Raw genomic sequence first — 13,436 nt, 5'->3', positions numbered from 1 at the left:
GTGGCTGCGTCTAGACTGGCATGATTTTGCGGAAATGCTTTTAACGGAAAAGTTTTTCCTTTAAAAGTATTTCCGCAAAAGAGCGTCTAGATTTTGCGCAAAGGCACCTGTGGCCAGTCTAGACGCGATTTTGCGCAAGAAATCCCCGATCACCATTTTGCGAATTGGGGCTTTCTTACGCAAAAAATTCCTTCCCTGTCTACACTGGCCCTCTTGCGCAAGTATTATTTAAATCGCCGCTTCATTTTCCTATGTCGGGTAGCCTAACCTACATGCCTCTGATGACAGAGGCATGTAGTCTAGACGTACCCTGGCACAAGAGCCTCTTCCACAACAATGGTGGCTCATTAGATATGCAAATGAGGTTCACCCGTTCTGTTGCCCACTTGCCTCTGTTCCTACCGGCCGCCCGCCAGCCACTCCCTCCAGCCACCCCATCTATGCTGCTGTGGGTACCAGTGTCTCACCACACTGTGAAATCAGACCAGAGACGGACACTGTCAGTAAACACTCATATCGGAAACGCTCCTCTGGATGCTGGGAGCACCAGAGCCGTGTGCCGCTGCCATCTGCCTGCTCCGTGGACATCTTCCCATTGCAGAGATTGCGCCAAGCCAGACTTTGACTAGACAGCCCCTCTCTGGGCACCCAGGGGCTACATCTACTCTGCAGGCTTCTTGCTCAAGAATGGCCGTTCTTGCACAAAAACTTGAGGAGCATCTACACTGAATGCACGTTCTTGTGCAAGTAAATTTACGGAAAAACGTAGGAAAAGAGGGCTTCTTGTGCAAAAGTTATTCCTCTCCCCATGAGGAATAATCTCTTGTGCAAGAGCTCTTGCACAAGAAGGTAGTATGAATGGGCAACAGGGGTTTTTTGTGCAAAAAACCCCTATGGTTAAAATGGCCATCAGAGCTTCCTTGCACAAGAGAGCGTGCACACTGCCACGGACATTCTTGTGCAAAAGCACATGGCAATGTGGATGTGCTCTTGCGCAAGACGTTTTGCACAAGAACTCCTACACAAAATAGTTCTTGTGTAATAGCCTGCAGGGTAGATGTAGCCAAGGGGTATTTGGGTTTGTTACTAGCACTGAGCTTTTTACAACAGCCCAGGGAACATTGTGAAAAGCCAAAACCTTCCTGCCCTGGGTGTCCCTGGCCAGTCACTGACTGGCACAAAGGTTCCTGGCAATGCTGGCTTTGGGTAATTGGTAACAAATCCTAGCAGCTCACATGAGGTGGCAGAGTGGTTAAGGCGATGGACTGCTAATCTATTGTGCTGTGCACACATGGGTTCAAATCCCATCTTCATCGAGTGTTTGCAGCCCTTCCTCTTGCTTCTCCCAGATCTCTCTTCAGTTCAGTGCCAGCCCCTCCTGTATCCCTGCCTGCCCCAGCCCCTCCCACTGCAGCCTGGGGAAAGGGGAAATCTCCACAGAGACACTCCCAGCTGGGACCCTCAATCCCTTCTGCCCTCAAGGGGAAACCTCCCAAAGGAGATTCCAGGCAGCCAGGCCATGGGGGTCTCTGAGATGCCCCATCCCTGCAGCCTGTCCCACCTGGCTGTTGCCATGGTCCCTCTGTGAGGTCACTGATTCCTAACCAATGAGCTGAGGTGCTGCACAAGGCCCTTGTGATGTCACTGCTACCTCCCAGGGCTCATGTCCTGCCCCTGGCCAGCCCCTTGGCATGTGTGAGCTGCTCCCCCTCTGCCCCCGTCACTCAGGGCTGGTTCTGGGGCTCACGCAGGGAACATCAGAGGCTGCTCAGGGGGCCACATGCCCCCAAGGTCACCTTTTAAATGTCAGGGCAAGCCAGGATCTATCCCGTCCCTTCCCCAAGACCCCACCCCTTTGCTGAGCCCCTGCCCTCCCCAAACCTTTCCATGGACTCTTGGTTACTAATGGACACTCGCCACTAATGACATAATCACACCCCAGCCATGTTGCTAGGGCTGCAGCTGGGGAGAACAGTTTAATTTAAATAAACAGATTAAGCATTTGAACTGTCTCATGTTAGTTGATCAAACTTCATTTGAAATAAAGGAAAACATTGTGGCCAGCACACACGGTTTCAATGTTGCTTTATTTATGGCAGGGGCGGGGAACCTTTTCTGGGTCAGGGGCCACTGACCCACAGAAAAATCGGGAACCACAAAAGTGAGACACAAAAAAACTCCTCCTAAGGCCCCCAGCCCTCTGTGATGTGGCCCCCAACTCAGACACCTCCCTCCTCTGGTGTTCCAGCCCCATGGCATGAGGGGAAGGGACAGGCAGGACTGAAGTTCACATTTACTTTTCTAGGGCTGCAGAACTAGTGGATTTTGTGGACCTGCTTAGTCCATTGGCTTCTACTCGAAAACCTGAACCACTCAGCTGCCTCAGCTCTGATCTGAGCAGTGCCAGAGGGCCGGGGAAACTGGTAACTAACCCCAGTTCCCAGGCCTGACGTCACCTGCCCCACAGAATTCACACAGCAAACCTGGCTCCCAGAGCACAGGGGGAGTTGGGGGCTCATTGCTGGGCCATGGGGTGAAGCATTAAACCAGCCCCCTCCTGTGGGGCTGTGAGTGTTGCTGTCCCTGCTGTACAGACAGGGCCATGGAGACAGGGAGAGATTCACTGAACAGGCCAAGGTCGCCTAGCGAGTTAGAGACAAGATCTGCCCCCAGCTCCCTGCCCCACCCACCGACGTGCTGACTCCCTCGCTGCCAGGGGGCTGTTTGCATTGGCCTCTTCTCTCTGGAACCAGGTTTAAGCCACAGCTGAGGCTCTGGGCAGGGGGCTAGGTATGGGGGGTCTGAGTGTGGGAGGGGGAGCGTGTGTTCCTCTGGTTCAGCTTTTCCCTTTATTCTAGCCCAGCAATTGCCCTGCTGCAAAGCAGAGTGAAGAAATGAGGGTTGCTGTGAGCTGTGGTGCAATAGTCAGGGTCTTGGACTTCTAAGCTGTAGCCATTAGTGTGAGCTAGATTAGTCATTTGGAGGTTGTGGGTTCAAATCCCACCGGATTCACTTTAGCTGCTCTCTGATTTCCAGAGCAGCTTTTACAGAACAGTAAAAGAGTGTCAGGAAGCTTGTGATCCCAAGACTTCTGTGTGAGACTCCCCTCGGGGGGGCTCACAGGAGAGAGCCCCTGGGTACCACACACGGGCCACGGAGACCTGCTCCATGGTCAGCTGGGTGCGAGAGACGTGCCTGAGACTCCTGGTGGGTGTGTGGGCCCTGCCCTGCCCTTCCTTGAAAGAGACGGGACAAACACAGGCCGGTTGACAGGGGCTCTGACACTCCAGCAGCGGGGCCGTCCAGCCTTTCAGCTGGATTCAGACCAGGCTGGTCGGAGCCTCTTGCGCTCACCGAGGGGGATTCTGCACTTGCTGCCTTGGGAGCCAGGGTCACATTGCAGAGCTCCCCCAGGGCAGGGTTTGGGTCTCAGGGTTTGGGTTGGAGTCCCTGGGATGGGGGAGGGGGGTTTGGTCCCTTCCTGAGGGCACAGAATTAACAAGAGAGAATTCCTTCCCCCGCAGCAATCTGAGTTGGCTAAAGAGTTAGTAACAGAATATTTCCCCAAGTTTAAATTGAGGAAAGAAAAGCCTCTGTGGTGTAGCGATCACTGTGTTTGTTTAACATACAGCAGCTCCTTAGTTCACAGCCCTATAGAAACACAGGTTCTTGAAGTGTCCTCTCTGATGGGCCAGGCATGTTCTACTCTGAGCTGGGGGTCTCAGGGCTTGGGTCCCTTGTTGCCTTACTCAGGGTTGTGCAGAGGTGTCCTGGAAGCTCTGGTCAAAGGCTCTTTCACAGGCAAGTTCTTCTTGCTGGTCTCCTTCTTGGACCCCAGTTTATATAGTGAAAATTGAGTCCTGCTTAGCAATATCTTAACCAATTATTTTAGTATAATTTTGCTAACCAGTCATAAGATACTATTGTGATTTACCTAACCAATCATACTCCACCACCTTAGTTGATTTACACCTAGCAAAATTAATGATACAGCAGACAGAAACAGATCCAAACCAGACAGCGACCACACAGACAAACAATAGGAAAGGGAGGACAAGAATCATAGAACGCCCATTGCACAACCACAACTATTGATAAGCAGTTTCTTGCCAGACAAATCAGTGTTTAACTAAGTTTTCTCTACCCATCTTGAGGTCTGTTTCTTATCTGGTAACAGTGGGTGCCATTAGGACAGGATCCCCTTCTCACAGCCTAGTGTGACACTATTTCAGTGTCATTTAGCTGGAATGTGAGTATGTGACTCCAGGCTTTACAGCTAATTGCTGCTGCTCTTGAGTCTGGCTGCAGAAGAAGGCTTTAGTTTAGACCTCCTGAATAGCTACAGGCCTTCCAATAGGGTTACAGAAAAACCACATTGTTACAGATGACCTTTCCAGGCCAAAGATAGAAGGAAACCCTCAGGGGTGTTTCTAGACCAAGGTTCATTCAATTGGTTTGTTTTTTGTAGACCTGACCCTTCCGCACCCCTAGAGACTCTGGAACAAAGAAGACACATGAGAAGAACCCAACTTTCTTCCTTTTGCTGTGACATGGATGGATCTAGCTCAGGTTTCACTCAGGGGGTCTGTCTGCGTGTGAAGTACCTGTGACAGCCCCTGTGCTCCTCTGCCCCTCATCAGCAATGCCATATACTTGGGGGAGCTCTTGCTCTGAGACTTGCAGAAAGGACAACCTGGACAAAGAAGAACTACTCAGGCACCCTTTGATAGCTCAGCTGGCAGAGCAGAGGTCTGTAGCGTGTGCTTGGCAAGTGATCCTTAGGTTGCTGGTTCAACTCCGGCTCAAAGGAGCCATTCTTTTCCCTCCAGCCTGGCCTTAGCAGAAGACAACCAAGGTGGTTACCTTGGGTCCATGTCTTCAGAACCCTGCACTGCAATTGACAAAACAATGGTGGGGAGGAGCTGCCAATCACGTTTCTTGGGCTGTGCAGGTTCTGTCCACACACAAAAGTTCTTTTGGAACAATGGCCGTTATTCCACAATAACACTGCAAGAGTCTACACAGCAATTCCGTTATTTTGAAATAATTCTGAAGTATCAGACGGCTTATTCCGACTTCTGCAAACCTCATTCTACAAAGACTAACGCCTATTCCAAATTAGCTATTTCACAATAAGGCCTGTGTAGATGCGCCACTGCTGCTAGTTTGAACTAGCCCCTTCTTGTGGACATACTAAGACAGGTCGTCTACACTGGGGAGCCTGCCTCGGACTGTTCTGAGGTTTCCCTGCAGTGTAGATGTGCTAGTTCAAAATAAACTATTTTGGAATCACTATTCAAGGACAGGTTATTCCAAAATAAATGGGCCATGTAGTCGTAGCCAGAGGGATGAAGCAGCAGGAGGAAAGCCAGGAGTGCAGAGGCCAGCCAGAAAACTGAGTGTCCCCAATGCCCATGCACAGGTTACTGGGTAGGTCCCATGGTGTAAGGGGCAGCACTCAGGACTTTGAATCCTGCAATCTGAGTTCAAGTCTCAGTGGGACCTGCTGGTTTGAGCTTGTTATTGTGAGGTTTTCTCACACTGCACAGCTATGTCTGTGCTGCAGGCCTTTTGCGCAAGGATGGCCATTCTTGTGCAAAAACTAGCGGAGTGTTTACCCTGCATGTGCATTCTTGCGCAAGAAAATGTGCAGTAAACCATTGGAAAAGAGGGCTTCTTGCACAAGAAGCAGTGTGCACAGGCAAGAGGGATTTCTTGTGCCTAAAACAGCCATTAGAACTTTCTTGCACAAGAGAGTGTCCACAGATGCTCTTTATTAGGAGATAAACCATTTCACAGAGCTGGAGAGAACTTTGAGAGGTCATCTAGTCCACTCCCCATGCTCATGGCAGGGCCAAGAGCCATCCCTGACAGATTTGCCTCAGACGTCTCTAAATGGCTCCTTCAAGAATTAAACTCATAACCCTGGAATGGCAGTTCCAGGGGACACTTCTCCAGTGTTCAAACATCTAACAGATAATATGGCAAAAAGGAAGCCAAAGAGAATTGCACTTACTAGGAAATGTCATAACTATCACCTCAGACAGGACTTGAACCCACAATTCCAAAACCAATGCTTTGTTCATTATGCCACACTAGTGACACTGAGAAGACAGAAATTCCCTCTTCCCAATACACATTCCTCAACTTTTAGATAACAGAGTCGAGCTGTTGGAAGGAACCAGAAACACAGGAAGGGCTGAAAATCAGCTCTCAGGAGGCACCTCCAGCTGCCCCCCAAGTGTGGGTCACCCCACACTACACATGGGTGAAACTTAACACCTTGACGTCATGTCTCCCTCCCAAAGCCAGGGGCTTGTCTCCCACAGCCGCAGCCTCAGCAGGGCACTGCACTGGTGCTCACGCTGCTCCTGGGGAAAGGAATGGGTGATACAGGGGCTGGGGCTGGCGGGGAATGGGCAGTTGTCACTGAAGGGGAAGGATAAAACGCAGCCACATTGCTGAGGGCAGAGAGAGCAGCTGGTGCTGGGCTGGTGGCACCGTGGGACGGCCCCGGGGGAGCTCTGCAATGTGACCCTGGCTCCCAAAGCAGCAAGTGCAGAATCCCCCTCGATGAGCACGAGACACTCCGACCGGTCTGGTCTGAATCTGGCTGAAGGGCTCAAGTGCCCCCGTGCTGGAGTGTCAGAGGCCAGAAAGACATAAGAAAAAGTAAACAAAGCTCACCACAAGGTACCACTGGGAGTTGATCCCAGGATCTCTTGCTTAGTAGACAGGGGCTTTATCCAGCTTAGCCATGGTGCCTTCCTCAGGGAGCTTGGTGAAACTGTTCTACTCTATGGTCCCAGACAACACCTTTGCCTCCCAAAGTGCAGCCAATCCCCATTTCCCTCCAGCCCTGGCAGTGTCTGGCTCCCTGGGCACAGAAGGCTACAGCTCAGTGGGCAGAGGCTCTGACATGCACATCTCCACCAGCTGCTTGGCCTGGGGAGTTGGCCTTGAGCTTTAGCATCGCTGAGGGGAGGGAGAAGTGCAGCAAACATTGATTGTCTGGATTGTAAACACCCTCTCTCCTGGCCACACACGGCACTTCTTGGTGTGTCTCAAGCCAGGCCCTGCAAGGAGCCACCGGGGCAGGAACCAGCCCTTGGAGCTCGGCTTGCACTGGAACTGGCAGTTTCCCACCACATCTCCCTTGAGAAGAGGCGACTTGTTCCCCTTCTTCTCACCTCACGTCTCCCTTGTCTCTGTTCCCTTCAACGGTCTCCTCTGCCTCAGGACCTGCCTCCTCAGGGCGCTGCCCCTCTGCCACTGGGCTGGGAGTGGGAGACCGCACAGTCTCTGCACTTGGGCTGAGAAGTCTCACGGGGACTCGTCTGTTGATGGGTTAGTCAGCCCGATGGCCAGCCGGATCCATTCCGTAGCGCTGCCCGAGAGGGAGCTTTCCCAACCTCCACTGGTATTTCCTGGGGCTTTGTGTAGGGGGATTGGGCTTGGCCATCTTCTCTGCTGGAAATGCCTCTTCTCTGGAAAGCAGCTCCCAGGAGCTCATGGAACTTCTTCTTCTCAGCTTGGGAAAGGGACAAGCAAGGTGCGACGGGACAGGGGTTTATGTGATGATGACAGGGGTGAAGAAAGCAAATCAGAAATTATTTTTTCACCTACTTAAGAACCAGGGTGACAGAATGAAACTGGTAAGTAACCGAGTTAAAAAGGAAGCATTTTTGCACCCAGTGGAACTCCTTGCCAGAGGATGTTGTGAAGATGAAATCTACAAGAAGGTCCAAAAAAAGAACTGGATAATTTAATGCAGGAAAGGTCAATCAATGGCATTTAACAGGATGGACAGGGCAGGTGTCCCTAGCTGGTGTATTCTAGAAGCTGGGAATGGAGGGAGCACGTAATAACTGTCTGTGCTGAGGATTCCCTCCGGACAATGAAATTGGCTGCTGTTGTGAGACAGGATCCTTGGATAGTTGGACAACTGGCATGGCCCAGTCTGGCTGCTTTGATGTTCTATTTGGCTGTTCTTGTCCCCTCTGAGCAAGAGAGAATGGACCCCCCCCATCCTGAAGTGGACAGAAAATGGCCTGCGAAAGGCTAGTGTAGGTGAGCAAAGAGACTTGTTTTATGTGTCCCTGATGGTCTAGTGGTTAGGACCCAGCCTTCTCACTGCTATGGCCTGGGTTCAATTCCCAGTCAGGGAAACCAGCTGCAACTGTCCCAAAACATGTCCCTAGTCAATCTTCTTGCCACATGTTACAGCAGCTGAGACCTAGCATGGGGCTAACCCTAACCCCTCCCCCTTGGCTGGGCACTGCCTGGATTCAAGCCTCCCCAGTGCCAGCCTAAGGGCTCTGGAGAGGACAGGGCAGCTCCAGGGGCAGAGTCCTTTTTTCTGCAGTAGTTCAAACCCAGCCCCTTGGTTCCAACTAACTAACATTACTCCTCATTTTTTGCCCTCTGTGCCTCCCTCCCAACCTCAACATACCCCAGCACATCCCCTTCCCTCTCCCTCTCCCCCTCCCCCTGCTGGTAACACAAACAGGACTTTTCCCTGTTGAAAGAACAAACTCTCTGGTTTTTATGTGGGGAATGTAGAACTGGGGAGGGGCTGGGGAAAGACCCTGGGAGGGGGAGGAGGCTGGGAGGAAGGGCTAAGGCTGGCACCTTCCTCTGGTGGTCCCACTGCCTCATGTCAGGGGCCTCAGCAGCGCTGGGGGGTGGCTCCAGGGGGAGAAGCTGGTTCAGGGGAACTTGAGCTTCTGGGCCACTGAAGAAGGCCCCCAGCAGCAGCCTCTGTGCAGGGCTCACACGCTCCAGGCCTCCTGGTCATATTGAGTCTCCCCGTGTGGCTTGGGCTCCAGAGCCTGCCCCCCAGCTGGTGCCTTGAGGTAGCCACTGCTACAGCAGGAATTTGGGCATCAGTTCCCCTGCTTTTGGGGATAGGAAGCCAGGCCCAGGCCCTTTTAGCCACTGGGGCTGTGCAGGCTGGAGCCTCCCCCTACCAGATCTCTGCCCTGCTTCCTGCAAAGCTCTCAGCCTTTTGCTTGTTTCTGCTTCCCTGTCCATAGCAGGCAGCTAAAGGAAGGGAAGTCACCAAACCAAACACCCTTGTGGCCAGCATGAACCCCTGACCTTGGCACTATTAGCACCACACTCTAACCAACTGAGCTAGCCGGCCAACAAAAGTACAGCTCACCAGTGGCCCTTTCAAGAAAGGCGCCTCAGGCAGCTGCAGGGACGTCTCTGCAGCTGCCAATGGCTCTTCTCTGACAGGGCCACTAGCGACTCGCTGTGACGTGGGCTGGCTAGTCCAGCTGGTTTGAGGGTTGGTCAAGGTGGCTGGCGGCCGGCAGACCCAGGGCAAAGAGAAGTTGGAATCTCTTGCTGCCAGCACCTTGCCTCCCAGCTTCTTCCCTGCCAGCAGCAGCAGAGTCCTGAGCTCTGCCCTTGATACCATGGGACCAACCTCCCCTCACTCAACTGGGCCAAGCTGGTGCCCAGTTCATCCCACTGGGACCTGTTTTACTTGGGTTCCTTCCACCCAGAGCCCCCTTCTTCTCCTGGGCTGCGAGGAGCATCACTGGGATACTGTCTCATATCCCAGCACAGGGCCATCTCTCCAGTGACAGGAGACAGGGCTGGTTTCAAGATTTCTTTTAGCGCAGCAGCAAGCAAGAGGAGATGCAGGAAAATCAACCCCATTTGCAAGCTCTGTGTGACAGGAGGGGTGTGAGCTGGGGAACCTGCCCCCCCCCCCAGAAGGGGCATTTGGGTGCACCCAGGGGCAGCAAGAATTCAGTCCCTCAGGCGAGTGCATTGGTGACAATGTGTGAGCCCTTCCATGAGCATTTTCTGCTCCCACTGGGGAAGGCAGCTGGGCAGGACCAGCCTGCAGCCCACGTCCCTTTCAGCCCCAGGTGCAGGAGGTAACAGAGAGGGGAGGAAAGTCCATGGTCAGAGCCTCCTCCCAGCAGTCTGGCCCTGCACAGAGTCTGTGCATGATGGCGCCTCTCCCAGCAGGGCGATGGCCTGTTCTCTGCAAAGTGCTCAGCTGTTTCATTTTTTTGCAGGCCCATTATATGTGTCCCTGGTGGCTTCATTTATAGTTTTCAGTCTTTACATTTGCATCCCTTTTTGGAAAGAGGGTGCAAGTGTAAACATACCCTAAGTAGCGAGAGTTGGCCTCCGTCAGTTGAGCCTGGCTGTGTCCCTACTTCAGGGACCCAAAGGGAGCAAAGAGCAGAAGTACTGGAAACTGGTGGGGTGCCCTCTGAATTTGATTTAGTGAGTCTTAGTTGGACTTGCTAAATCAAACTCCGGAAGATTGAAAGATAGTGGCCATTCCTCCCCCACTGGGTGTGATTCTTGTTCTTCTGCACAGCACAGCCCAGGCAGACCAAGGACCTTCAAATCACACCCTTGCTGAACTGATGGGAATAGAAACCAGACACAGCAGATTTTAACTTGTTTCAGTTGAGATGGGTTTGCCTGGTTTATGCGCATTGACACAGAAACACATTAGGGCTACGTCTACACTGGCACCCTTTTCCAGAAATGCTTAAAATGGAACCGTTTTACGTTATAAGTATTTCCGGAAAAAGCGCGTCTACATTGGCAGGATGCGTTTCCAGAAAAGCACTTTTTCCGGAACAGCGTCCGTGGCCAATGTAGACACGTCATTTTTGTGAACGTGGCTTTTTTGTGGAAAAGACTACTGAGCTGTCTACACTGGCCCTTTTCCGGAACAGTTTTTCCGGAAAACGACTTTTGCCCGAACAGGAGCAGCATAGTTTTTCTGGAAAAACACTGACAATTTTACAGTAGACCGTTATTGCTTTTCTGGAAAAGCAAGCAGCCAATGTAGACAGCTGGCAAGTTATTCTGGAAAAGCGGCTGCTTTTCTGGAATAAGTGACCCAGCTTAGACACAGCCCAGGGGTTTGTAGTAATCTCTGCACATCAGAAATGCAGAGTGAGATGCAACTGGAGATGCAAAGGTTTCAAAGAAGTTGATCAACCTCTCAGGGGGCACTTGGAGTTGAAACAGGGACCCTTTTGCCTATAGTCAAACACTTTACCACTGAGCTACACCCCCGTTACACTTGCTTCTTTGCATCCAGTGTTAGGAAATTAGCCGCTGGCAGCAGTGTCTGCAGGAGCAGGTGGTGCCTTGCACACATGGCGGGGGGAGGACGGCCCTCTATGGGGTCAGACATGTGTGGTGTCCCCCCACCTACAATCAGCATGACACGTCATGATAGCGCATCACCCCCTGTGCTCCCGCCTGCCCTGTGTGTGTTGCAACCTCACAGCACTCGCCTGATGTTCCCTCCCCGGTGCCCGAGGACATTTGGGAGGCCTCCTGCATCTGGGGGACCGGTTCCAGGGTGAGGGTCACGACGTTCCTGGAATCCTCCTTCTCCTCATCCTGGAGCTGCTGGTCATCTGGGTGGTCATCCTGAAGCTGCGGCCGCTGCTGCCCAGGTGTCTCCATCCCAGACTCCACAACTGTCCCTGGAGACAGGGTTCCCCAACCCCCAGGACTTAGTCCAGTTCCTCATAGTCTGCACAGTGCTGCGATGCTTCTCCAGTGCGGGAACTGCGCTCACAGGTCCTCACATACCCCTGCCGCTATTCCTTGACTTTGGCTCTGACTTGGTCTGGGGTGGGGGGAGGTGGCCTTTCTTTGCAAGGCCGTCAACCATTCAGCCATAAATATTTGCATTCCTCCGCCTGGACTGCAGGGCCTGCAGAGACTCCTCCTTGGACCACAGCTTTATCTCTGGCCCCTACCATGAGAGTGCCCAGCACTTGCTGCCACTTGCTTGCTCCTGCGATGTATCCCCGGAAGGGCCAGAGGGGTCTCTGGGGGCTTGTGCCTGTGACATGGCTCTCCAAGAGGCTGGAAGCGCTCCATCTTAGCCGACTGGATAGCGAAATTATACTAAAATAATTGGTTAAGGTAGAACTAAGCGGTACTTGAATTTCTCTTTATAAACTGGGGTCCAAGAAGGACACCAGCAAGAAGAAGGAAAAGGGGAGAAGAGAAGAGGAAGGAAAAGGGAAAGGAAGACCAAGAAGGAGGAGGGAAGACCTTGAAGCAGAACTCACTTCCAAGGCAGCCTAAGAGCAGAACGGCCGGGACTCCTCTGCACAGCTGTTGCAATGGTTTGCTGTGTGAACTCTGTGGCAGGTGACATTAGGGCTGTGCACTGGGATTATTTACCAGTTTCCCTGGATCCATTTTGCCCAAAGCTGTGATGGCCGAGTGGTTAAGGCGTTGGACTAGAAATCCAATAGGGTTTCCCTGCGCAGGTTCAAATCCTGCTCACAGCGAGGACTGTGTTTTGCCCACACCTCTACCTTGGGCAACAAGGGCCTCTGTGAGTTACCAGCAGTGGGGCTGTTACTGTTGGCATCAGGACTGGGTTAAGGGTTGAGCTAGTGGGGCAGCTGCCATCAGGCACTGCCTGCCTGGCTCCTGGCAGGCTGCAGCAGTTCCCTGGGGCTGCATTAACCTCCCCAGCACCTGTCAGCAGTGCCCTTCCCCATGCAGCTGTGGGGCTCTGCATGGCCTGCCCCAGGGGACCCTGGGTTGCACGCCAGTGGTGGTGGCAGGGCCAGGCTGGGCAGCACAAGAGCATCCTGCCACCACAAGCTCCATGCAGGGAGGGGGAGGGGCTGTATATGCACTGTGCACCCAGGGTGGAGCTGCACATGCACCATGAGCTGGGGGGGCAGTGCCACATGCCCAGAGCACTAGAATGGCTCAGACTGTCTGTGGTCAGCATCTAACTAATTGCACCATTAGGCCATGTCTTCACTCAGGTGGAGATTTCTGCTGCAATCCATCTCCCAGAGTTTGATTTAGCAAGTCTAGATAAGACTCGCTAAATCAAACCCAGAGGGCACCTGCACCAGCTCTTTGCTGCCATCCTACTTCCACTGTTAGGACACCAGCAAACAGTAAAACCAACTCCAGATATGTGTTGGGATATGGTGGAAAGAAGAGACACATTGGCCTCACCAGAAGGCACCACTGGGAGTTGAACCCAGGATCTTCTGCTTACAAGGCAGCTGCTTTAACCAACTAAGCCATGGTGCCCTCCTTGAAAGTGGCCCTCAAACTGTTCTACTTTATGGTTCCAGAGAACATGTTCCCATTCCAAAGTGCAGCCGTTTACCGTTCCCCTCTAGCTCCTGCCGTGTCTTGAGGTCTGCGCAGCCTAAGACGTTAGATTGGCAGCTGGAACCCAAAACCTTTTTAGCAATTGTAGCCCCAGGCCCCAAAGGGACAGACACAAGGCAGCCGCCTGGTCCTAAGGCCGGGCCTGCAGCCAGGGGGAGGGAGAAGAATCTCTCCTTTCAGGTGGAGTTGAATCAGCAGCCCCACTAGCTCAGTTGGTTAGAGCCTGGTGCTAATAATACCAAGGTCCTGGGTTCAAGCCCCATGCTGACTACAGAGATGTT

The 13,436-nt window shown here is 52.6% G+C and overlaps 2 protein-coding genes and 6 non-coding genes across 8 annotated transcripts in view; 6 read left to right on the top strand and 2 right to left on the bottom strand.

Annotated features, from left to right (window-relative positions):
- LOC102457165 (uncharacterized) overlaps positions 1–13,436 on the top strand; it is a 242,837-nt gene that overhangs the window by 99,571 nt on the left and 129,830 nt on the right. The window lies entirely within an intron of this gene.
- Positions 1–13,436, bottom strand: part of LOC142824070 (uncharacterized) — a 408,405-nt gene that overhangs the window by 278,986 nt on the left and 115,983 nt on the right. The window lies entirely within an intron of this gene.
- TRNAS-GCU (transfer RNA serine (anticodon GCU)) lies at positions 1,235–1,317 on the top strand. The gene has a single exon. It is a non-coding gene; the product is annotated as a tRNA-Ser (tRNA).
- On the top strand, positions 4,721–4,810 carry TRNAY-GUA (transfer RNA tyrosine (anticodon GUA)). The gene is given in 2 exon segments: positions 4,721–4,757; positions 4,775–4,810. It is a non-coding gene; the product is annotated as a tRNA-Tyr (tRNA).
- Positions 5,434–5,505, top strand: TRNAQ-UUG (transfer RNA glutamine (anticodon UUG)). Its single transcript has one exon. It is a non-coding gene; the product is annotated as a tRNA-Gln (tRNA).
- TRNAE-CUC (transfer RNA glutamic acid (anticodon CUC)) lies at positions 8,097–8,168 on the top strand. The gene has a single exon. It is a non-coding gene; the product is annotated as a tRNA-Glu (tRNA).
- On the top strand, positions 12,221–12,302 carry TRNAS-AGA (transfer RNA serine (anticodon AGA)). The gene has a single exon. It is a non-coding gene; the product is annotated as a tRNA-Ser (tRNA).
- On the bottom strand, positions 12,998–13,071 carry TRNAT-UGU (transfer RNA threonine (anticodon UGU)). Its single transcript has one exon. It is a non-coding gene; the product is annotated as a tRNA-Thr (tRNA).

The sequence above is a fragment of the Pelodiscus sinensis genome, unplaced genomic scaffold (assembly GCF_049634645.1).
Source record: "Pelodiscus sinensis isolate JC-2024 unplaced genomic scaffold, ASM4963464v1 ctg37, whole genome shotgun sequence".
NCBI lineage: Eukaryota > Metazoa > Chordata > Testudines > Trionychidae > Pelodiscus > Pelodiscus sinensis.
The sequence above is the reverse complement of the archived record's forward strand: the minus strand, read 5'-3'. Positions and strand labels throughout refer to the sequence as shown.